We start from the raw sequence: 22,684 nt of genomic DNA on the forward strand, positions 1-22,684 counted from the left end.
TTTCGTAAAAACATCTCATATAGATTGACTAATGAGTGGCTGAGTTAGAATGTCAATCTAATTGTATTTTGTTATCTATTTTCAAAACTGTATAACTGTTGTCGCTTTACGATGTAACTTCACTTATCCGTAGGGAGTGTGTGCGCTCGATCGAGAAAGTATATCTTCTGTCTGATAAGTCTTGCCGGCCAGTAAAATAAAGACTGCTTTGTTCAAAGCACAAGAGGTATTCGACTCAGTAATTTTACTGAACCAGATTGAGAGAAAATAATCTACATTTACATTTGGTGTCAGAAGTGGGATCTCAACTGACGACTGCCGAAAACTTGCGAATTAAGAGCCAGACTAGCCTTGGACGAGACGAGGGGAAAGTGGCCACTGGAGTGAGTATGATTTCAATACTGCTCCTGTTTCCCCCGGTTTCAAAAGTCTGAGGAAAGTTTAGCCACTCGCTGGTTCTCTGGTAATGTCTGAACGAGATCCAGGACAATCTGGTGAATACCTTTCAAACTTAGAATAGGGATAGAGATAGGGAAATTGCGTGATGACGCAAACCAAGCGGCGACTTGGAAAGATAGGTTATAGTTAGAGCTAGATAGGGATAGATGATCAATCATGGATCTAAAAATTAATAGGAAAGAAAAGAGACTCTTGTGAACGTCTGTTTAAATGAGAAATGCTTCTGTGATTTTTACTGGAAAAAAAAAAGCCGGGGAGTTGTGGTTTGTTTTATCTCAAACGGAATGAAAGTTTTCCTGTATGTGGGAAGTTTAAGAGTGTGAACCTTATTGCATTACATATATTCGGATGATAAGTTACGGAGCCAGGAAATGCACAAAGGATAGGTTTGTTGGTGGTTAAAAAAAAGGATTTAACATGCTCACTTACTTGTCGAAAGAACACATTCAGAGAAGGCACAGCAAAACAACTGAGATGGATTCAAAAGGATTCAAAAAAAATATTATATTAAATAACATGACCTTGAGGCTGGAACAATTGAGATAACGAAAAGCAGTCCACAGCCTACGTGCCAGACTTCTCTCTAGTTATGGAAAAGACAAAAAAAAGTAACGTACTAAATAGGTGCTGAAAACAAAATGTTCTGAGATTTTAAATTATGAGAAAAATTCCACTGCAGTCTAAAAGAAAAAAATCACCCCTGTCCAGTTGGCAGAAAAACTCCATTAAATTAGGGCTTTCATTGACTGATTGGATTTAAACTGCGCAGTGACGCGAAAGGATAGGGAAATTTGGAGACGAAAAGAAATTAAATTTAGAAAATTAGGCTCACAGGGAATTAAATAAGGCTTATGGGGAATTAAATAGAGGATAGGTGTTCAAATCAGGTGTGACGTCGACCTTGTATATCACTTGGCCCGTCTCGGCACTGATTGAATTTAAATCACGCAGCAACTCGAAAGGTAAGGCTGACACAGACGCGCAGCGGCGCTAACGCGTGGTGATGCGAGAGGTGCGGCGGCGTGAGCGTCCGGCCGAGTAAAGGAGGGCTAACGCAGACACGCAGCGGCGCTAACGCGTGGTGACGCGAGACGTGCGACGGCGCAAGCGTGCACCCGAGTGAACGTGGGCCGATGCGAACGCGCAGCCACGCGAACCACAAAATAATATCAACTCAGTGCTGATTTTTGTAGTTCCGTTTATAGTAAGTTTGTTAAGTCTGTTTACTTCAAGTTGGAATCGCGCGGTGACACGAGCTGCGGGGCGACGTGGCTTTGTGTTAGTTTAGTAAGTTTGTTAAGTCTGTTTCAAGTTTGAATCGCGCGGCGACGCGAGCCGTGGGGTGACGCGGCTTTGTGTTAGTTTAGTAAGTTTGTTAAGTCTGTTCAAGTTTGAATCGCGCGGCGACGCGAGCCGCGGGGCGACGCAGCTTTGTGTTAGTTTAGTAAGATTGTTAAGTCTGTTTCAAGTTTGAATCACGCGGCGACGTGAGCCGCGGGGCGACGCGGCTTTGTGTTAGTTTAGTAAGATTGTTAAGTCTGTTTCAAGTTTGAATCACGCGGCGACGCGAGCCGCGTGGCGACGCGGTTTTGTTTTAGTTTAGTAAGTTTGTTAAGTCTGTTTCAAGTTTGAATCACGCGGCGACGTGAGCCGCGGGGCGACGCGGCTTTGTGTTAGTTTAGTAAGTTTGTTAAGTCTGTTTCCTTCAAGTGTTTAAAATCGCGCGGCGACGCGAGCCGCGGGGCGACGCGGCTTTGTGTTAGTTTAGTAAGTTTGTTAAGTCTTTTTATTTCAAGTATTTTGAATCGCGTGACGATGCAAGCCATGGGGCGACGTGGCTTTGTGTTAGTTTAATAATGTCTGAAAGTTTTAAGTTTGTTTAAATCGCACGACTACATGAACGTGTAACGACACGGTAATATGAGGGGCAGCGTGAAAATGGGTAATCAGTTGGATAAAACAACGGATGCGGATAGTGCGCTACAAAAGTAAAAACATCTCATATAGATTGACTAATGAGTGGCTGAGTTAGAATGTCAATCTAATTGTATTTTGGCATCTATTTTCAAAACTGTACAACTGTTGTCGATTTGTGATGTAACTTCACTTATCCGTCGGGAGTGTGTACACCCGATCGAGAAAGTATATCTTCTGTCTGATAAGTCTTGCCAGTCGGTAAAATAAAGACTGCTTTGTTCAAAGCACAAGAGGTATTCGACTCAGTAATTTTATTGAACCAGATTGAGAGAAAAGAATCGACATTTACATTCTCATTGAAACGGATAATATTCTGAAGGGGATTGACAAGGTAGATGTTGAGCAGCCCGGCTAGCTCAGTTGGTAGAGCATGCGATTCATGATCTCAAAGTCGTGGGTTCGATTTGAGCAAATTATTTTCCTTAAACTTTATGTTGCATTCACGGGAAAACATCTTCAGTGAACCCATGATCTTCTTTGCACAATAAAAGGAATGCGAACTGAGGGAGAGTTGATAATTTAATCATTTGTTCTGTGATCTGCATAAGAACACAAGAACCAGGAGCAGGAGTCTGCCATTTGGCCCTTCGAGCTTGCCTTCTTTTGCACCGAAACAAATTATAAACGTGTTTTTAAATTAGCAGTGCGAGATATTTGGAGGGCACCTTTCAATGCTTCACAAAATGTTCCTTTCGCTACAGCCACCTGGGATCGATTCCTGGTTTGGGAAGTAAATTTGATATCACCGTTTGTAATTGAAGTGGAGTAATTTTATTACATTAGATAGATGCCCCAAAGCACTTCAGAGTGGTGTCGAAACAAATGATTTTGTAATTAAACACAATGAATGTTAGGAGTGGGATTCAAACCCATGCCTCCAGAGAAGACTGTGACCTGAACACAGCACCTTAGACTGTTCGGCCATCCTAACTGATGGATGTTCTTTTTACAAGTTATTACTCTGGATAGTTTCAGAATGGGCACTTGTTCAGTGTTGCTGGAAGTCCCAGTGACCAGGATATTCTCTTCCCTGGGGTTTTCCTCAGCCTGTGCTCGGTGTACAGAGAGCTTTGGCCCAGGCCTGAGGTAGTTGCATCATGCATCAATGTACCCTGGAATGCTTTTGTTCAATTTTATTGCAGACATGTTTTTGTTTCAACAACAATGTTTCTGTCCGTGATCGAGCTGCGGACTTTTCACATGTGAGGCGAATGTGATCACCACTGCACTTCGCAAGCTGCTGCTGAGCTCAGTGCCCAGACAGAAGTGTTCAGCAACAAGCTGAAATACTCAATCCCTCTCTCTGCAAAAAGTTCCTTTCACAAACATTTCTCTGACCAGAACTGCACCAAACAACAATGTTCTCCTGTCAAAATCATTAAACTCCCGAATTTTCACGTCTGCAATTTTCTGGACAAGGACAAGGACTGAAAGCGCTTTGTGATCAGAAAATTGCCGGAATCCCCGTGGTTAATGACAGGGCATTTGATGGTTGATTTCCGTACACACCTTGGGATTCAGGAGAACTGATTTTGTGGTTTGAAGTTCGAGGTGAACCCACGGGGCGGAGCCAACAGTCACCTGGCAGCAATCAGCGACAGGAACATGCAACTTAAGCAGGCCCGGCTATCAACGGCATTACCATCGCCGAATCCCCCACCATCAACATCCTGGGGGTCACCATTGACCAGAAACTTAACTGGACCAGCCACATAAATACTGTGGCAACAAGAGCAGGTCAGAGGCTGGGAATTCTGCGGCGAGTGTCTCACCTCCTGACTCCCCAAAGCCTTTCCACCATCTACAAGGCACAAGTCAGGAGTCTGATGGAATACTCTCCACTTGCCTGGATGAGTGCGGTTCCAACACTCGAGAAGCTCGACACCATCCAGGACAAAGCAGCCCACTTAATGGGCACCCCATCCACCACCTTCAACATTCACTCCCTCCACCACCGGCGCACCGTGGCTGCAGTGTGTACAATCTACAAGATGCACTGCAGCAACTCACCAAGACTTCTTCGGCAGTTACTCACAAATCCGTGACCTCTGCCGCCTAGAAGCACAAGGGCAGCAGGCACATGGGAACACCATCACCTCCATTCTCGGGGGAGAGGGTGAACAGCCAGAGGTCATGGTCCATATCAGGACCAATGACATGGGTAGCAAGAGAGATGAGGTCCTGCAGACAGAGTTTAGGGAACTAGGAGAGAGATTAAAAAGCAGGACCTCAAAGGTAGTAATCTCTGGATTACATCCGGTGCCACGAGCTAGTGAGTACAGAAATAGGAGGACAGAGCAGATGAATACGTGGCTGGAGAGATGGTGCAGGCAGGAGGGCTTTAGTTTCCTGAGGCATCGGGACCACTTCTGGGCGAGGTGGGACCTGTACAAGCCGGACAGTTTGCACCTAAACAGAGCCGGGACCAATATCCTCACGGGGTGGTTTGCTCGTGCTGTTGGGGAGGGTTTAAACTAGCTTCGCAGCGGGATTGGAACCTGAGAATAGATTCAATAGGCAGGGAAATAATGCTGGAATTAGAAAGCAAAATTAAAGAAAGTGAGTTTGAAAGAGAGAGGAAACAAGCAGGTAAAAAGGGTAAATAAACAAATTGAAAGACACTGTTGTAGGAAGGCAAAGGCACCTGCTGAATATATAAATGTATGTATGTTTAAAATGTTAGCCAAATATAAAATGGCTGCCAGGGGGCTTAGCAAAGCATGATGGGGGCTCAGTAAGCCAAGTTAGCTAAAACTGCTGACTGAGCGCTGACCCTGCAGAGTCTGGTACCAGGAATGTGTTGAATCAACAACTTGAGGCAAAATAGTATACAGAACACTGCGGCACCTAGTACGGAATGTCCTCAAGTCAGTGACCCCCAGAAGGGGTGCCTCGCAACCACGGAGATAAGGAGCTAGGCACCGGCGGAACCCATGAGTAACGAAGATAAGGGGGGTCTGGAAAACATCACACGAATATGAATCAGCCCCCAACTGTCATGAACTGATTATGCAGCCCCCTGATGTACCAGGGTTAATTCTATTGGCCCATTTAAACCTATATGTAATCTATAATCATTATGATTGGATTGTGTCCAGCCGAAGTGGGCTGAGTAACTGTAATGAACTATTGTAAAACATATAAATAACGATGAATTTCTTTGTTCGGCGGAGTTGAGTGCCTGGAGTTGGACCAGAGGCTCTCTTCCCGCTGGCGTAAGAAAGGCCGTTTTGGCATTGGAACCGATCCCAAGTGTCGAGTGATTCTTCCACAAAAACATTTGTGCTAACAGTGGTGTCAAGAACAGGATTTCCCGGAGTCGCTGGACGTCCTTGGAAAAACCCGGGTGAGTATAAAAATGTTTATATTATTAAGGGTGCGGAAGGTGGAGGCCGGTTGATCGACACGACGAGACGGTCTAATATCTCAAACGCCTAGCCTGAGCCTGAATTAAGAGGACTTTTGTCCCACGTGACGGCCAGGAACTAAGTAGGCGGAGGGAACGCACTTAGACCGTGGGATTGTGATACCGAGCGACATCTCCCGGACCCAGTAGTGTGATTTGAAAATATACCCCGGAGACCAGGCGGTGCACAGCGACCAAAGGAAACCAAACCTGTGAACAGGGTCGGAACGACAGACAAAACGGTGGTAGGTAGTCGTTAAGGAGGCGTGGGGCACTGCGGGAATTGCTTAAACGCGTTTTAAGAATTGTATAAGTTTGTGTAGTAGCAGAACTTGTGACCTGACAGGAGTCAGGAGACGGTCTGCTACAAGTTATGCTAGGAAGAAAGTGGATCTCTGAGAGTCGATTCCTAACGGTTCCAGGAATGGCCAATAAAGCAAGTAACCTCGAGTGGGGACTAGAAGGGTCCCTTACCCGCCATCTGGCGTAAAAACAAAAGAAACTAATTGAGAAGATGATTAAGTCAGGATGGAACCCCCAGGACCCGCCAGCAAATCAACGGGAATGGTGGGAGAAGGAAAGGAAAGATAAAGATGAGAAAGCCGTGGTCTTGATTCTTCAAGCCCACATAAAATTCACAGAGGAAGTTAATCAATATGTAAGAAATAAAAAAACCTGATCGTGATTATCTGAAAAGAAGTATGGATCCAATAATAGAGCCAGCCAAACAATAAACTGTGTTGAATGAAAATAGCCGTTTGTGAATGTGTAGGAATGACATAAAGAATGGAGAAGGGAAGCTGTAATGCCTTTTAAAAAAGCCTGTGTCTCTGGAGGCTGCAGGCTGGGGAAGTACGCTCCCCTTTTTCCTTTGTGTTAAACCTTGATGCGAAAGCTTTTCGCTCAGGAAAGAGATTTTTAAATTGCAGATTGGCAGTACAATATTGAATTGGGATTTTGAGATATTTCAGGTGATTCTCGTTGATAAACATTTTGATTGTATCGGAAAATCTTGGGTTTGGAAGCCTTTTTAATAAAAGTATACATACTGCATCAGGAACTGAAGCTTAAAAAAGATGTAATTAATGAGATATAGTACCACAAAATTGAAGTTACAGAGCAAAAGATTAGAGTTTTTGATCAGCTTCTAAAACGGAAGTTAGGCAAAAAAATCCAGTAATACCACATTTGACATTTTGAAATTCAATAATAAATACAAATTCTACAAAAGGGGAGCAGAAATTAGGATGGGAACTGTGAAGAGTTAATTTTGTTTTGAAGATTTCAAGTACCACTGGTTAAGAAAAGGTGCAACAAAATGCGATACGTTTAAAACAAAAAGTTAAATCTGATCTCTTTTAAAAAATAAAACGAAAAGTTTTGGAAAAAATGACATAATGTACGAATAAATAAGTGCTGAAAAAAAAGTGTTTGCGATGGAAAAATACATAACTTACTAAATACTAGTTGATATTGGCTATGAAAAAGATATTGGTTTAATTGGGAAAAGGAAAAAAAAATTGGAGGAGGTAAAAGACACTCTCCATTGATAATGATTTTAAATTACGAGAAAGTTTCACTGCAGTTTGAAAAGATTTCCAGAATAGACGTTGTTAATCAAGAAAAGTCCCAAACAGTCTAAACAAGCAGGAGGGTTTTGAAAATAATGAGGAGAAAAGATCTAAGCTATGCGAACTCAGCAGAGAGAGATATTAAACACAAGATTTGCCCAATGAACGGGACCGTTAAAAAAAAACGAAATGTTAGCATGTATACAGCTTGTGTGAAAATTGGATTTCAGTCAACAAAATAGCTATTAAAAATGTGTGCTCTCATTTAAAAAAAAATCTTAGGCAAGTACTTGAATTAGATGTTCAGGAAAAAATTGGAGTTAATCTAAAATGCTGTCTTTCCTGATGACAAGATTTTTATTATGACCACTTTACCAATGATTTCTGCTGTTTTAACGGATTCCTAATTTCTAAGCAAGTTTAGAAGACACAAAGATTTGGATGATTACGCGAAGTCACGTAATGACATCAGGCCTTCTTACAAACCTGTAAAGGAGTTAACCCTTTCCATTGACAGCTGTTTTACACTGGACCTTACTCATTTGAATTTCTTCCGAAAATAAAGAAGACTCACCTGACAGACTGTGGAAATGGTGGGATAGTCAGAATAAAAATAAAACAGAACTAGCTGGTCAAGAGTTAAAAGCTAAGATAAATAAGCTGGAAGAGATTTAAAAAACAGGAGCAGACGGATCGTGCAGTGTGCAGCCAAAGCACCATCACCTGTGGCAATCGAGCCAATGTATCCCACGGTGGGTAGGTGTAGTCCACAAACCCAACCTAACAGTAAAGCACACTGCGATGTTTGGAGGAATAGTGGTGGCATTGGTGTTGATTAGAGTTTGGATAATATTTAGATGGGTCATCGTGCAGGCTCGAGCACAGCAGGCTCAAATACAAAACCGACGGCAGCCCAGACAGGGACATGAAGTGATCGAGATGGTACGACTATAAAGAATATGGATAACCAAACCCTTACCTCCGATTCCATAGAGTGACCGCGACACAAGTAGACCAGAACCTAACACCTGGTGACGACCAGGCTATCTGTTTAAAATTTGCAGATACAACCATCACCGAGATGGGACCGCAGTGCTGACTTCGACTCTGGGGACCCATGATACTGGGAACCTTGAGGCCCACACAAGCACTGGATAATACAGACGGACTACGAGAGGTACAGCACACGCAAGAAAGACACAACTGCATCAACTGTGGGGTTTTGTTTACTTTTACTGACGGAATATGCATTCCAGCAGCCAAGGACTTGAGCAAGGACAGAACTTATTTTAACGCGTGGCTGCAAATGAATCCGGATAAGAATAGAGTATGTGTGCGATGCTCGACGGGTACAAGAAGCAGTTGCATTAGACGAAGGGAGGCCGGGGGGGGCCCGATGAATGTACCTTTGGAATAATTTGCGCGCCTCCTGCCCAACCACAACCGTTAGTCACCCACAAAGAGGGGGTGGGGCTGTGGGGATACTATGAGGAGGGAGAGGCTGCCGCAATATCATTGTATATATGCTTCTCACCCCCTCCGACACCGCACCCCATAAGAACCACCACACTGCTCATGGAATTGTCATGTCCAACAATTACAAGGGGACCGGAAAATGGGATTGTGCTGTCCAACGAGGGTGAACTATTGTATGATAATGTCAAGCATGAAATTGTGCCTGTCCTGATCAATATCTCAGGTATACAGATGCCGGAATATTGTACAGAACAGGCAAGAAATATGTATAATGTATTAAGTAAAGTTGAAATGCAGCAGGCTGCCGATACAATGGGTGCCAGCAGATTCCGAGGACAGGAGCCAGTTCATAGGACTAAGAGGGAAATAGTTAATGATGTTGCGACCAGTTTTAATGCTGGAACCTCCATAGTAAACTCACTGGACATACAAAGGCTAAATGAAAGGGTGGAGCAGCTTAAAGTGGTGAGAGGGGAGCGACCTATCAAAAGCCCAGCGGGAAATCGAGAGCCAGCGGCAGTTGGTGAGAGGGGAGGGACCTATAAAAGGCCCAGCGGGAGATCGAGAGCCAGCGGCAGTTGGTGAGAGGGGAGCGACCTATAAAAGGCCCAACGGGAGATCGAGAGCCAGCGTACCGGTGCAGCTACAGCGGGAGAGAAAGCAAAATAGAAGTAGAAAGGAATCAAAAAGTGACGTCACAGCCAATGGGATAAGTGATTGGCTGGTGATTGGTGAGTAGCTTTTCTTTTCTTTTTTATATCAGTAAGTGAACTGCAACATTGTTATTACCAATTTAAGTGTATCGAAGGTTAAGGCATGGCAGGAGAGCTCGGTCACGTGATATGCTCCTCCTGTACCATGTGGGAACTCGGGGACACTTCCGGTGTCCCTGGGCGCTACGTGTGTGGGAAGTGTATCCGCCTCGAGCTCTTGACGGTCCGCGTTGCGGAATTGGAGCTAAGGGTGGATTCACTCTGGAGCATCCACGATGCTGAGAATGACGTGAGTATCACGTGTGGTGAGTTGGTCTTACCGCAGGAGAAGGGTCCACAGCCAGATAGGGAATGGAAGACCAGCAGGAAGAGCAGTGCAAGAAAGATAGTGCAGGGGTCCCCTGTGGTCATCCCCCTGCAAAACAGAAACACTGCTTTGAGTACTGTTGCGGAGGATGACTCATCAGGGGAGGGCAGCAGCAGCCAAGTTCATGGCACCGTAGGTGGCTCTGCTGCAAAGGAGGGCATGAAAAAGAGTGGGAGCGCGATAGTGATAGGGGATTCGATGGTGAGGGGAATAGATAGGCGTTTCTGCGGACGCAACCGAGACTCCAGGATGGTATGTTGCCTCCCTGGTGCAAGGGTCAAGGATGTCTCGGAGCGGGTGCAGGACATTCTGAAATGGGAGGGAGAACAGCCAGTTGTCGTGGTGCACATTGGTACCAACGACATAGGTAAAAAAAGGTATCAGGTCCTACGAAAAGAATTTAAGGAGCTAGGAGCTAAATTAAAAAGTAGGACCTCAAAAGTAGTAATCTCGGGATTGCTACCAGTGCCACGTGCTAGTCAGAGTAGGAATCGCAGGATAGCGCAGATGAATACATGGCTTGAGCAGTGGTGCAGCAGGGAGGGATTCAAATTCTTGGGGCATTGGAACCGGTTCTGGGGGAGGTGGGACCAGTACAAACCAGACGGTCTGCACCTGGGCAGGTCCGGAACCAATGTCCTAGGGGGAGTGTTTGCTAGTGCTGTTGGGGAGGAGTTAAATTAATATTGCAGGGGGATGGGAACCTATGCAGGGAGACAGAGGGAGAGAAAAATGAGGCAAAAGCAAAAGACAGAAAGGAGATGAGGAAAAGTGGAGGGCAGAGAAACCCAAGGCAAAGAACAAAAAGGGTCACTGTACAGCAAAATTCTAGAAGGACAAAGGATATTAAAAAAGCAAGCCTGAAGGCTTTGTGTCTTAATGCAAGGAGTATCCGCAATAAGGTGGATGAATTAACTGTGCAAATAGATGTTAACAAATATGATGTGATTGGGATTACGGAGACGTGGCTCCATGATGATCAGGGCTGGGAACTCAACATCCAGGGGTATTCAACATTCAGGAAGGATAGAATAAAAGGAAACGGAGGTGGGGCAGCATTGCTGGTTAAAGAGGAGATTAATGCAACAGTTAGGAAAGACATTAGCTTGGATGATGTGGAATCTATATGGGTAGAGCTGCAGAACACTAAAGGGCAAAAATCGTTAGTGGGAGTTGTGTACAGACCTCCAAACAGTAGTAGTGATGTTGGGGAGGGCATCAAACAGGAAATTAGGAGTGCATGCAATAAAGGTGCAGCAGTTATAATGGGTGACTTTAATATGCACATAGATTGGGCTAGCCAAACTGGAAGCAATACGGTGGAGGAGGATTTCCTGGAATGCATAAGGGATGGTTTTCTAGACCAATATGTCGAGGAACCAACTAGGGGGGAGGCCATCTTAGACTGGGTGTTGTGTAATGAGAGAGGATTAATCAGCAATCTCATTGTGCGAGGCCCCTTGGGGAAGAGTGACCATAATATGGTGAAATTCTGCATTAGGATGGACAATGAAACAGTTAATTCAGAGACCATGGTCCAGAACTCAAAGAAGGGTAACTTTGAAGGTATGAGGCTTGAATTGGCTAAGATAGATTGGCTAATGATACTTAAGGGGTTGACTGTGGATGGGCAATGGCAGACATTTAGAGACCGCATGGATGAATTACAACAATTGTACAGTCCTGTCTGGTGTAAAAATAAAAAAGGGAAGGTGGCTCAACTGTGGCTATCTAGGGAAATCAGGGATAGTATTAAAGCCAAGGAAATGGCATACTAATTGGCCAGAAATAGCAGCGAACCTGGGGACTGGGAGAAATTTAGAACTCAGCAGAGGAGGACAAAGGGTTTGATTAGGGCAGGGAAAATGGAGTACGAGAAGAAGCTTGCAGGGAACATTAAGGCGGATTGCAAAAGTTTCTATAGGTATGTAAAGAGAACAAGGTTAGTAAAGACAAACGTAGGTCCCCTGCAGTCAGAATCAGGGGAAGTCATCACGGGGAAAAAAAGAAATGGCAGACCAATTGAACAAGTACTTTGGTTCAGTATTCACTAAGGAGGACACAAACAACCTTCCGGATATAAAAGTGGTCAGAGGGTCTATTAAGGAGGAGGAACTGAGGGAAATCTTTATTAGTCGGGAAATTGTGTTGGGGAAATTGATGGGATTGAAGGCCGATAAATCCCCAGGGCCTGATGGACTGCATCCCAGAGTACTTAAGGAGGTGTCCTTGGAAATAGCGGATGCATTGACAGTCATTTTCCAACATTCCATTGACTCTGGATCAGTTCCCATCGAGTGGAGGGTAGCCAATGTAACCCCACTTTTTAAAAAAGGAGGGAGAGAGAAAGCAGGGAATTATAGACCGGTCAGCCTGACCTCAGTAGTGGGTAAAATGATGGAATCAATTATTAAGGATGTCATAGCAGCGCATTTGGAAAATGGTGACATGATAGGTCCAAGTCAGCATGGACTTGTGAAAGGGAGATCATGCTTGACAAATCTTCTGAAATTTTTTGAGGATGTTTCCAATAAAGTGGACAAAGGAGTACCAGTTGATGTGGTATATTTGGAATTTCAGAAGGCTTTCGACAAGGTCCCACACAGGAGATTAATGTGCAAAGTTAAAGCACATGGGATTGGGAGTAGTGTGCTGACGTGGATTGAGAACTGGTTGTCAGACAGGAAGCAAAGAGTAGGAGTAAATGGGTACTTTTCGGAATGGCAGGCAGTGACTAGTGGGGTACCGCAGGGTTCTGTGCTGGGGCCCCAGCTGTTTACATTGTACATTAATGATTTCGACGAGGGGATTAAATGTAGTATCTCCAAATTTGCGGATGACACTAAGTTGGGTGGCAGTGTGAGCTGCGAGGAGGATGCTATGAGGCTACAGAGTGACTTGGATAGGTTAGGTGAGTGGGCAAATGCGTGGCAGATGAAGTATAATATGGATAAATGTGAGGTTATCCACTTTGGTGGTAAAAACAGAGAGACAGACTATTATCTGAATGGTGACAGATTAGGAAAAGGGAAGGTGCAACGAGACCTGGGTGTCATGGTACATCAGTCATTGAAGGTTGGCATGCAGGTACAGCAGGCGGTTAAGAAAGCAAATGGCATGTTGGCCTTCATAGCGAGGGGATTTGAGTACAGGGGCAGGGAGGTGTTGCTACAGTTGTACAGGGCCTTGGTGAGGCCACACCTGGTGTATTGTGTACAGTTTTGGTCTCCTAACTTGAGGAAGGACATTCTTGCTATTGAGGGAGTGCAGCGAAGATTCACCAGACTGATTCCCGGGATGGTGGAACTGACCTATCAAGAAAGACTGGATCAACTGGGCTTGTATTCACTGGAGTTCAGAAGAGTGAGAGGGGACCTCATAGATACGTTTAAAATTCTGACGGGTTTGGACAGGTTGGATGCAGGAAGAATGTTCCCAATGTTGGGGAAATCCAGAACCAGGGGTCACAGTCTAAGGATAAGGGGTAAGCTATTTAGGACCGAGATAAGGAGATACTTCTTCACCCAGAGAGTGGTGAACCTGTGGAATTCTCTACCACAGGAAGTAGTTGAGGCCAATTCACTAAATATATTCAAAAGGGAGTTAGATGAAGTCCTTACTACTCGGGGGATCAAGGGGTATGGCGTGAAAGCAGGAAGTGGGTAATGAAGTGTCATGTTCAGCCATGAACTCATTGAATGGCGGTGCAGGCTAGAAGGGCTGAATGGCCTGCTCCTGCACCTATTTTCTATGTTTCTATGTTTCTATGAAGGGATTATTAGAACGGGCAGAGCGGAATCAGGAAGATCAAGCTGAACTCGGAAGAGAGGGTGCTGAAATCCAATTGGATGGCCTCTCGGTCCTGGAAGCTCAGGCAAAAACTATCAATCACCTTATCGACAGAGAGAGAGAAGATACCGCAAAACTTAGACAGGGACAACTCTGTCACGCTTATGGCCTATGGATGGTGGGACAGATACGCCACAACCTCGATTATATCCAAAGGGAGGATTTGCCAGACTGGATAGACAGCCCACATCTGGCTCAGTTGGCCAAACTGAAGAGGACACTGGGTAATTGCACTCTGAAGGGACTAACCAGAGTATGCCCAGTGATCCCAAACTGCCGAATGGGCAAAGCTGCCGGAGTGGGAATAGCCCTGATGATACCTATAGTCACACAAGACTCAGGATCGTTTCCCCTTTATCAACTGTGGAATATCGGGATAATACCGGAAAACACCTCCCTCCATTACTATCTGACCGCAGCTCCTGCTGTCCGCAGAGACAACACACTCTATGGGATCTCCCTGACGGGATGCAAGCAGACGGGTGACATTACGGTGTGCCCTCACCCGGTGGGACAGGGAGAACTGGTCGAATGTGGATTTAATCCAACCGATGGATGTGTATTGGAAATAGTACCTGCCCCCACACATTTATCCAGAACAGGTTACGGGGGCAAAGGGAAATACTGTGTCTCTACCACGGCACATTCATATTGGTACAATGGCTTACAATGCCAGATCTCGCAACCAAACTTTTGCTTCACAGCCCTCCGACCTCACAATAGGACAAGCCCGCATTATCCAGGTTAGACACCGAGGCCCAAAATCATTAACGCCATCGATCAGCTCCACGATCACCTGCAGGGTTATGACGAGCCCGAGCAGGCCCCTATCCCACATTTAGTTGCAGTATTAAGGGGACTAAGACTCAGAGTAGACCAGTGTGTCAGACTCTACCACCAACTACAGACAAAGATTGAAATACTGGAGAAGGATACTGACCAAGAGTTACAAAACCAGAGTTGGTGGAGGAGGGTCTGGGACTGGGGCATGAATGTAAACATCCACCCCTGGATTGGAATAATATCACACATACTGGTAGGGATACAGCTGGTCTTAGCACTAACATGGAGAGTCATGGCCTGTCGATCCTGCAGGCATTATGCACGACAAAGGAGAGTCAGAACAAGGGCTCAAGTAAATAAAGTGACTTGTCCAGCAGAGGGACGGGGTAATCTGAACTATATCAATTTGATCTAAGCAATTGGGACTTCTGACACCACGTGACTGGCCAGCACGTTGAGGCAGGAAGTACCGGGTGGTACATAAGTAGAGTTACAAATTATGTTGTCGGTTAAAGGAGACTAGGATTAGTCCATTACCGAAAGGGGGGATTGTTTTAGGGCAAAGGCACAGGCACCTGCTGAATCTATGTATGCATATATGTGTAAAATGGTAGCCAGATATAAAATGGCTGCCAGGGATTCTGCAAAGCACTAGGGGAATTCAGCTAACAGTTAGCTTGACTACATTTTTGGGTAGCTGATGACACTGCAGTTTCGTGTACAGGAACACTGGAAAGAGCGAGCTCAGCAGAACATCCTTAATCAACAAACCACAGACAAGATGTCCCAGCAGAATACTGAACAAAGAAATTCCTGTGACTGTGTAAGGATAAGGAGGTTAGGTGCAGACAGAACCCAAGGACAGTAGAGATAAGGGGATCTGGAGAATATCACGAGGCCATGAATAATCCCCAGCTAAAACATGAGGTGATCACGCAGTCCCCTGGTGCCTGGGGGCCAATTCCATTGTCCCAGTGGAATCGATTTGTAATTTATAGTCGTTATGATTGGATTGTGTCCAGCCGACATGGGCTAAGTAATTGTAATGAACTGTTGTAAAATATATAAATATTGATGAATTTCTTTGTTCGGTGGAGTGGAGTGCCTGGAGTTGGACCAGAGGCTCTCTCCCCGCCGGTGTAATAAAGGCCATTTTGGCGTTGGAACCGACCCCGAGTGTCGAATGATTCTTCCAGGAAAATATTTGTGCTAACATAACCCGTGCTGTACCAGCCCTGGGAGAGAATGATGGGAAAGTGTAGAGGGAGCTTTACTCTGTATCTAACCCGTGCTGTACCAGCCCTGGGAGAGATTGATGGGACCGTGTAGAGGGAGCTTTACTCTGTATCTAACCCCGCGCTGTACCTGCCCTGGGAGAGATTGATGGGACAGTGTAGAGGGAGCTTTACTCTGTATCTAACCCCGTGCTGTACCTGCCCTGGGAGAGATTGATGGGACAGTGTAGAGGGAGCTTTACTCTATATCTAACCCCGTGCTATACCTGCCCTGGGAGAGATTGATGGGACAGTGCAGACGGCGCTTTATTCTGTATCTAACCCCGGGCTATACCTGCCCTGGGAGAGATTGATGGGACAGTGTAGAAGGAGCTTTACTCTGTATCTAACCCCGTGCTGGATCTGTCCTGGGAGGATTTGATGGTACAGTGTAGAGGGAGCTTTACTCTGTATCTAACCGATGCTGTACTTGCCCTGGGAGGGTTTGATGGGACAGGTTAGAGGAAGCTTTATTGTATATCTTAGATGGGCTGTATCTGCTCTGTGAGTCTTTGATGGGACAATATAGGGGAAGCTTTACTCTGTATATAACACATACTGTACCTGCCCTGGGAGGGTTTGATGTGACAGTGTCGAGGAAGCTTTAGTCTGTACCTGCTCTCTGAGTCTTTGATGAGACAATGTAGAGGGGGCTTTGATCTGTATCTAATCCGTACTGTACCTGCCCTGACGGGTTTGATGGGACAGAATAGTGGGTGCTTTGCTCTGTATCTATCCTGTGCTGTGCCGGCCCTGGGAGGGTTTGATGGGACAGTGTAGAGGGAGATTTAAACACGTGCTGCACTGTAATGTACATATGCCCGGGTTTACCTGCCACCAGGGGGACCGACCGTCGAAGATCATTGGGCCACAGACACACACATGCAACTCTTGTATATAAAGAAAGCCTCCATGTTTAATCCTTTGTTCGAGAGCTAGAAAAGTACGGTCAGGATGCACCTGATTGAGTTCACGGTCGTAAGCCTGCTGAGTTAGAAACATAGAAAATAGGTGCAGGAGCAGGCCATTCAGCCCTTCTAGCCTGCACCGCCATTCAATGAGTTCATGGCTGAACATGAAACTTCAGTACTCCCTTCCTGCTTTCTCGCCATAACCCTTGATCCCCCGAGTAGTAAGGACTTCATCTAACTCCCTTTTGAATATATTTAGTGAATTGGCCTCAACAACTTTCTGTGGTAGAGAATTCCACAGGTTCACCACTCTCTGGGTGAAGAAGTTTCTCCTCATCTCGGTCCTAAATGGCTTACCCCTTATCCTCAGACTGTGACCCCTGGTTCTGGACTTCCCCAACATTGGAACATTCTTCCTGCATCTAACCTGTCTAAACCCGTCAGAATTTTAAACGTTTCTATGAGGTCCCCTCTCATTCTTCTGAACTCCAGTGAATACAAGCCCAGTTGATCCAGTCTTTCTTGATAGATCAGTCCCGCCATCCCGGGAATCAGTCTGGTGAATCTTCGCTGCACTCCCTCAATAGCAAGAATGTCCTTCCTCAAGTTAGGAGACCAAAACTGTACACAATACACCAGGTGTGGCCTCACCAAGGCCCTGTACAACTGTAGCAACACCTGCCTGCCCCTGTATTCAAATCCCCTCGCTATGAAGGCCAACATGCCATTTGATTTCTTAACAGCCTGCTGTACCTGCATGCTAACCTTCAATGACTGATGTAACATGACACCCAGGTCTCGTTGCACCTTCCATTATCGTAATCTGTCAACATTCAGATAATAGTCTGTCTCTCTGTTTTTACCACCAAAGTGGATAATCTCACATTTATCCACATTATACCTCATCTGCCATGCATTTGTCCACTCACCTAACCTATCCAAGTCACTCTGCAGCCTAATAGCATCCTCCTCGCAGCTCACACTGCCACCCATATGCAACATGCACCTGCCCTGGAAGAGTTTGATGGGACTGTGTAGCGGGAGATTTATGTTGTAACTAATTTGTGCCGTACATGCCCTGAGAGTTTGATGGGGCAATGTAGAGGGAGCTTTACTCTGTGTCTAACGCATACTGTACCTGCCCTGGGAGGCTTTGATGTGACTGCGTAGTTGTAGCTTTACTCTGTATTTAACATTATTGTTCTTTTAAATCCACTTGTTTCACACCAAAACAAATGGTAAACGTGATGTGAATTTAACGCCACGTGATTCTTTGAAATCACCTTTAAATGATTGGGTAAAACCACTCCTTATGCCACCGAAAAACAGCTTTGATTCCAGGTCTCGTCGATAACTTTTGGAACAACATTTTTAAATTAAAAACCCTTATAACATTGACGACATGCAGCTAACGTGCAAAAGTAAGAATTCTTTTAATCACCGTTAATTAGCCGATAACCTTCTTCAGAATGAAATAAACAATAATAGAATTACTGAGGAACAGTGGTATCTTCAATCATTCATTTTCTCTTTACATGTGATGAAGTTTTATCCCTATCTCATTTACACGCTGTATGAGAATGGTTTAAAATTGTCAGTGTTTATGACTCAGTTGCAAAACCATTGATTGTGTGTGTGCCGATTCTTGATAGGAGGAGCACTTGAGACCGAAGTTCCAGTTCGATATATGTATCAATAGAATCAATTCCCACCAGTTTCTTTAAACCCAATAACATAATTTATTTCTAATGGGCTGGATGGAGAAACATGATCCATGTAAAAAATTGTTATCGTTTTACTTGAACTGAATGCTCATAAAATATTGGAGTGGGAACTAATTGGATAATAGCACAGCTGGCAACATTTGCGGAACAGATTCGTGCAGCCAAAACGCACAATGACAACCTGGGACTGTGCGGCACCGAATACGCGGTGAAAAACAGCTAAACACTTAGTCCCTGGGTGGGCTCGAACCACCAACTTTTCGGTTAACAGCCGAACGCGCTAACCCATTGCGCCACAGAGACTGATGGAAGTATAAGGTGCAAGACATCCAAAACCAGGGTGTCAGTCAGTTAAAGCTTCAGATTGCTCCGACCGGGATGGAACTTGTCGACTCTCAGTTGTCCTTTTCCCAAATAAATTGAGGGACATTCATTGTGGATGTGTGGAAGCAGTCTGGTCCCACACACTGCAGACACTTCCATGTCACCACCAACCAGCTCTCCCACAACCGGTGTGATCTGCCTTCCAGCCTTCCGGTGCCTTGTCTGTGACAAAGTATTCTGATTGTCTCGAAGCCGGTATTAGGTTTTAATTCCTTTTCAGCACCTGACTGCGGATATTCCTGTGATTAAACGGGAAAAAATGTTTACAGGGACAGTTGGATTCACCGTTTCTTTGCTTGGTGAAATTTTAAAGATTTAAAAAGCGATGCACATCAACCCCAAACCTCCCTTGAGAGGGAAGCCCAGTTGCTGTTTCAAGCTTGAATGCAGGTACAAGCAGAACTTATTCAAAGAAAGTCCAAGTCCCTGAGACGCCTGATTATTTGCACCAAACTCCTTTGCAAAGAGTTGAGGTTCATGTTTGGTGATCTGGGCACATCTTTGCCCAAACTACAACACTTCAAACATAACTCAATGGCTGTAAAGCACTTTGGGGCGTCATGAGTTCCTGAAAGGCGCTGCAGATATGCAAGTCCTTCTTTGCAAAAGTTCGATGCAATTTCAAAATTTGCAAGCAATATCAGGGCTCCTCTGGGACCCCTCGTAAATTTCAATGAAAAGCTCCGAAGGGAGAATCACAGCCCGAGACCAACAAGCCAACTGTTTGACAAACGTGAAGATAAGGTGTAACCATGATCACAGCTATTTTTTGTCTGTCGCTATTCAGAACATAAGAACTTAAGAACTAGGAGCAGGAGTAGGCCATATGGCCCTTCGAGCCTGCTCCGCCATTTAATATGATCACGGCTGATCCGATCATGGACTCAAGTCCACATCCCTGCCAGTTCCCCATAAGCCTTATTCCCTTATCAGTGAAGAAGCTATCTATGTCTTAAATTTATATAATGTCGTGGCATTCTCAGCTCTCTGAGGCAGTGAGTTCGACGGATTTACAACCCTCTGAGAGAAGAAATTCCTCCTCATCACAGATTTAAATGGGCGGTCCCTTATTCTGAGATTCTGACCCTAGTTCTAGTCTCGCCGATCAGTGGAAACATCCTCTCTGCATCCACCTTATCAAGCTCCCTCATTACCTTATACGTTTCGATAAGATCACCACTCATTCTTCTGAATTCCAATGAGTAGAGGCCCAACCGACTCAACCTTTTCTCATAAGTCAACCCCTCATCTCCGGAATCAACCCAGTGAACCTTCTCTGAACTGCATCCAAAGCAAGTATATCCTTTAGTAAATATTGTAAGTGTTTGTGATCCTCGCCTAATTGCCAGACGGACGGTTTGAATCGCCCCCACCTTATGAAAGTTCTAGATCCGGGAATTATTATTCAGAGTGTAAATTAAATGAGTCACGGAAAGGGATGCTTCGGTGATAAATCGTAGTATATTTATTTGGTCTAATATACAATGGCTCAGTGAAATCACTGTCCCTGTGGAGAATAAAATCCCGGTTACAAACAACATGCATACAGTACAGAAATGAACCGAGTAACACGCAGTCATTCCCTGTTGGATTCTAACCCCACCCCTACCAATGAATTACCCTCCCTAGAATAGCCCTGAAAAGCTGGCCTGCGATATCTGGTTACTGGCTTGGGACACTCGCGACCATGTTCACCACCACACGCAGCCCGTTTCCTTGCTCAGCTCAGCTGTGGGAAGTCACTGCCTGGTCTTAAGTCTCGGTGGCTTCTTCTGCAGTACTGCGGCCCCTTGCTCTGGTACATCGATCTGTGTAGCGAGAGCGAGAGGGAGAGGGGGCTCTCTCTAGACACAAGCTGCAAGCTGCAAGCTCCAAGCTTCACACCAAGCTCCAAGCTAAAAATAAAGTGGAAAGGACCCTGTCTTTCTGGGAGTCTTGCTACCCCTATCTTTCCTGCCAATCTTTAAAACCCCTTTGTTTCTAAGCACGGCTACTTAGTCAGTGATGGGCCATCCCACCCATACAATGGGCTGATGGCCCTTAGTCTGGGCATCTCTCTGAGCTTTTGTGTTGGGAAAGACCCAGCTCCTCCTTGGCTGGCCAGGCTGGTGGGTTCATTGTTCTGTGTCTCCTTCTGAGATGGAGGTGAGAAGTGCTTTTACAAATTAGAGTGGCTTTGTCAGTGGCCCCCCTTCCTGGCCGACAGCTCTTTTGTCAATGGATGACTGACAACTCTTTTGTCCCAGCTAACTTCCATGCGGTCTCTGGAGTTTTAACAAAAACAGATTTTTCACATGTCTGTGCAGGGTGTCCCCAGCACAGGGAAAATAGCCTCAGAAAAATAAAATCCACAAAATATTCTCGACTGAGTCCATTCTTTAAACAGAAACTTTGTGATCTCTTCATTCTGCTCTGCTAATTATCGATCTTGCCACGTAAAAAGTGCGTTGGCATTCCAATGCATTAATGTAAAATTAATGAAAAGAAAATGCAACGTTTTGTCGAGTGCAAAACTTGCAGTGCCTGCATTTCAAAAAGCATTGCTTTTATTCATCCTGCGTAATGCATATTGCACAGATAATCTCAGCACACATTGTGCAGGCAAAGGCAGCATTAGACAACAAAGTGATTTGTCCTCCGCTGATTTGAAGCAGATAACTGACGGTTGAGCACACAATTTGACAACTAGACTTGCAGATCAAGCATCAATGAAAAAGGCAACAAAACGGCCCACCAGCACCAGGTGTCTTTCACTTGATTGTCCCAAATTTTCAGCAGCTGGGACAACAAGAATTTAGGTATCACCAAGATTGGAACGCAGATCGCTGGATTCAAAGTCAAGAGGGCTCACCATTACACCATGGAACCAACTATTCCAAAACTTTTGAAACATACTTCGTCACAGACAAGGCACTGGAAGGCTGGAAAGTAGATCACACCGGTTGTGGGAGAGCTGGTTGGTGGTGACATGGAAGTGTCTGCAGTGTGCGGGACCAGAGTGCTTCCACACATCCACAATGAATGTCCCACCCTTTATTTGGGAAAAGTACAACTGAGAGTAGACAAGTTCCTTCCCGGTCGGAGCAATCGGAAGCTTTAACTGACTGACACCCTGGTTTTGCATGTCTTGCAGTGTGTATCTGTGGCGCAATGGTTTTGTGCATTCGGCTGGTAACTGAAAGGTGGGTAATCCAAACCCATCTCCGGGCGAAGCCTTTTAATGTTTTTCCCCGAGGATTCGGTGCCGCACAGTTCCAGGTTGTCATCGTGCATTTTGGCTGCACGAATATATTCCGCAAACATTGCAAGCTTTGCTGTTATCCAGTGAGTTCCCACTCCAATACTTTTATGAGCATTCTGCACAAGTAAAACGATAACAATTTTTTACATGGATCATGTTCCTCCATCCAGTCCAATCAAAATAAATTATGTTATTGGGTTTAAAGGAACTGGTGAAAATTGATTCTATTGATAAATTTATCGAACTGGAACTTCGGTCCCAAGTGCTCCTCCTATCAAGAATAGACACACACACAATCAATGGTTTTACAACTGAGTCATAAACACTTACAATTTCTCATACAGCATGTAAATGAGATAGGGATAAAAATTCATCACATGTAAAGAGAAAATAAATGATTAAAGATACTACTGTCCCTCAGTAACTATATAATTATTTATTTCATCCTGAAAAAGGTTATCGGTTATTTAACGGTGATTAAATGAATTCTTATTTTTTCATATTAGCTGCATGTCGTCAATTTTATAAGGTTTTGAATTGAAAAAAGCT

The 22,684-nt window shown here is 44.9% G+C and overlaps 1 non-coding gene across 1 annotated transcript; it reads right to left on the bottom strand.

Moving 5' to 3' along the window:
• Window positions 1–18,739: 18,739 nt before the first annotated feature.
• On the bottom strand, window positions 18,740–18,813 carry trnan-guu (transfer RNA asparagine (anticodon GUU)). Its single transcript has one exon. It is a non-coding gene; the product is annotated as a tRNA-Asn (tRNA).
• Window positions 18,814–22,684: the final 3,871 nt, after the last annotated feature.

This window comes from Pristiophorus japonicus, unplaced genomic scaffold (assembly GCF_044704955.1).
Source record: "Pristiophorus japonicus isolate sPriJap1 unplaced genomic scaffold, sPriJap1.hap1 HAP1_SCAFFOLD_219, whole genome shotgun sequence".
Lineage (NCBI taxonomy): Eukaryota > Metazoa > Chordata > Chondrichthyes > Pristiophoridae > Pristiophorus > Pristiophorus japonicus.